Source organism: Oreochromis niloticus, linkage group LG5, assembly GCF_001858045.2.
Source record: "Oreochromis niloticus isolate F11D_XX linkage group LG5, O_niloticus_UMD_NMBU, whole genome shotgun sequence".
Taxonomy (NCBI): domain Eukaryota; kingdom Metazoa; phylum Chordata; class Actinopteri; order Cichliformes; family Cichlidae; genus Oreochromis; species Oreochromis niloticus.
In genome coordinates this window covers 14,206,635-14,210,202 of record NC_031970.2, presented here as the reverse complement: position 1 = coordinate 14,210,202, position 3,568 = coordinate 14,206,635, and the positions used below count along the sequence as shown (strand labels likewise).

At 38.1% G+C, this 3,568-nt stretch overlaps 1 long non-coding RNA gene across 1 annotated transcript; it reads right to left on the bottom strand.

Moving 5' to 3' along the window:
* Positions 1 to 896: 896 nt before the first annotated feature.
* LOC100691273 (uncharacterized) lies at positions 897 to 3,226 on the bottom strand. Its single transcript, XR_001224652.3, has 2 exons — positions 3,143 to 3,226; positions 897 to 2,696 (listed from the first exon to the last, which is right to left on the bottom strand). It is a non-coding gene; the product is annotated as an uncharacterized LOC100691273 (long non-coding RNA).
* Positions 3,227 to 3,568: the final 342 nt, after the last annotated feature.

Below are 3,568 nucleotides of genomic sequence, written 5' to 3'. Positions count from 1 at the left end.
CGAATGACACTGCATTCACTTTATCTTGAAAAGAAAATAGGCCTTATTCATACAGTCATGCATTCATCCATTTTCCTAACCATTTATCCAATTCAGATTGTTTTTTTCTTTTGGGGGTGGGGGTGACGTGGGCGCTGCAACTTATTCCAATTTGTAAAAGTTACATTTAGTAACAGACAATAAAAGAAAATACAGAGATCCACAGATGTAGTGACATACAGAGGGTCGGTAAGATGAGGATGCTAGGAACAGCGTAGGATGGAGATGGATGATCCAAATCTGATTTGAGAGGCATTTTATAAACGAAATTAGTTTTTCATTGAATTCAGTTATAATTAAGCTCCACCATAAAATAAATTACGGGTGTTTTATAAACAATTGAGCTTTTAGCCTTTTTTGTATTTGTGTTTATGCTGTGTGATCTATGCAGAGCTTTTTATGACAGCACTCAGCTGCAGGTTGTTGCTTTCGATTTTTGTATTACATCATCCTTTGTATCAAGCTACAAACATAAGATATCACTGACCTCATTTCAGGCAAGCAGTGAAACTTTCACTATCCACATGGGAACTGATTAGCAGCGATGTGTGTTTACTTATTTAATTAACAAGTATATACAAAAAAACACAATGCCACTGTTACATAACAGGAAATAAAAAGTAGTATATGAAGTAGAAGAATGAATATGAAATAATTAGCCTACAATACAAATCTTCTGGTTTACATGTAAAATATGATTTTTTTGATAGCCAATAGAAAGTCAGTAATATCCAGTAACTGCAAGCGATGACAGACAGGACTCCCATGAAACTTCTTAACTTCGAGGTGTGTGATTGAAGCAACTACCAATGAGAGCACTTACTACTGTAGACTCAGCGCCGTTGAATGGACTTAAGTGTAGACAGGGCTTAAGTGATCCGTATAGAATGAGCCTCAATCCTATGTTGCATGTTTAGTCATTTGCTGAAGCGGTCACTGACGGAAACATGAAAAGCTGGTGACCATGTGACACTAGTTGTTTACATGGAAATACAGCTCAGTTTGGCTGGCAAAAGGGTGAGGTTTTTTTTTTTTTTTGCCTTAAAGTCATGCACCTTTGCTCAGCTACACTTGTGCAATAACAAAATTAAGACTGGGTTAAAATAGCTTTGCAAACCTGGACCCTGGTGCTGTGTCTGCTGGAACACTCTTGAGACGCAGACACTTTGAACTACATACAGTAAAGTAGGTCTACAGCAGAGGACCTTGTAACACTGTTAATCTTCACAGTACAAACACTTATGACAATATGTTACAGTGGAAAAAATGATAACTTTAATTAAGTGTGTATCACATTCAGACGACAACTCCGTATTTTCCTTGCTTAAGGCTGAACACTGAACATTGTTCAAAGAGTATAAAAAATTTGATCTGTGCTTCTTATTATTTAAAATGTGCTACAAAAATAATTGTCTTTCTATTTAAAAACAAAAACTCTGTACAAAGTTGAAACATTTGATAAATCATTACACAATTTAGGACACTTGCATAATCGCTTGGCCTTTTATGCTAATTTCAGCTGTGCTCCACTGAAATCAGTAAAAACTTCAGTGCAGTAAAAGCAGGTGTGGCTTATTGTACTGTTTCACCTGAGAAAATGTTTTAAAATCACCCTTTTTGATTGTCATGTTTAATATAGCTGTTAACAGGACTGATTTGCAGTGACAGTTTCCCACAGCTTCTCTGTTGACCTTCAACGAATGATGACGTCAGCTTTTGTCTTCCTGTCGTTTAGCGCCATCTTTCGGCAGGTAATACACACAGAGGACCTAGACAAGCACAAGTGAGCAAAACAAAACAATTGTGAGTTTAGGCACAAGTTTCAGTTTCTAGGCCACCAGCTGCCAACTGTTTAATGGCAATTACAGACCCTTATCTGGTTTTGACATGACAGATCAAAAAAACAAGCATGCAAAAAAAAACCTCACCCACACAAGAGCAGACATACTGCCTGCTTTCTCACAAAACTTTAACAAATTTATATGAAACTGCGTGCAGTCAGTGGTCCTAGCACTGGGCCACACAGGTTGTTTGGCTTATCTGTAGCAGGGACTTCTTCCACCCCTCAGCCGCGCTGAAGCTGAGGGTGGAATGGGTAACAGCGCTGCTTTGCTCTGCCTCCTCAGCCTGCACACAACCCCAGTATGGAACACTGGACTGAACTGGGAGAGGAGGTGCACACGTAGTCAATCACACACACGTTTACAGAAAGGAAAAAAAAAGAGGAAACCCAGAGAAGAGAAATAAGACAAGAGATAGAGTGAATAAAGTTAACTATAGCAAATATAAATACATTTGATTTTACTGTATTTTCCTGGGGTTACAGTCAGAGATATACATAGAACACTTCTTTTTGTGCCACACAGAGGGAATATAACAATATCTATATACAGTTTGCCTTGTTGGATATAGCATAGGCAGCATTGTTCGCTTAAACATCAGTCATGATCTCAGCCTTACCGACTTTCTTCACAAGAATTAGAAAAGTGTCTGTTCTGCACTTCTGACCTTTGCAAACTAGAGCAAAATTTGGGAGATTACCTCAACATGTGGGACAGAGAACAACAATGACGACGATGACAACAACAGTAATAACAATGGTTACTACTGCGCAGTTGGATATGAAGCGGGACAGCTGCCCATTCTACACGTGGCACCTGCCCAGTGTGACAATAGTGGTATAAAGTCATAAAAATGAATATGCACCGGAAATGAATGCCTTCTTGCTTGGATTAATGCAGTAAAAACAGCTTTAGTTCTCTGAATTAAACTGCGATACTTGCAATTTCAAGTCAGTTAATAAATTGGATAAATTCAGAGTTATAGGGAATAGTTTCCTTAAAAAAGCCGATATTGCAGGTTTAACCTGCACTGTTTGCTTTACAGCTGTAATATTAAAGTATTGGATGCTGGTTTGAATATAAACTCACAATGACCTGTTAATGCGAAGGTCTGACACTGTAAACTTTTGTTGCGTTGCATTAACTAAACAGAAAATCAAGAGTACGCCGCATCAGTAAGGTTTACATTTCGTAAACAAATGAGTCATAGGAAACGGAAAAAATGATGTAAAGCTATAAATAGTTTATGTTTAATAACCTACCTCTGATCTGCCGTTGCACTGTACGGAGATGTGGGGGATGGAAAAGTCTGGAAAAGCAGACGGGGGCAATATAAAGGACAGAAGAACTGCTAGCGTCCCCATTCGGGTTGCCAGGTTTGAACTTCACTCTTCTGCACGTATGAGTGCTGGCACCTTTTTTTAGTCTAATTTATTTCATGGAATAAATTTATATGGATAAATCAAATTTACAGTTGTAATTACAAGGACAATGACAATAAAAATATTAAATTTTTTAAAATAGGTTAGACAATAAATATTGCATCTTCTTCTTCTTTTATATGGGTTGCTACAGCAGATCATCTGCCTTCATCTCTCCCTATCTCTACCATCCTCATCTGTCACATCAACCCTCTGCATATCCTTCTCCACTGCATCCATGAAGCTTCTCTGTGATCTCCCTCTTTA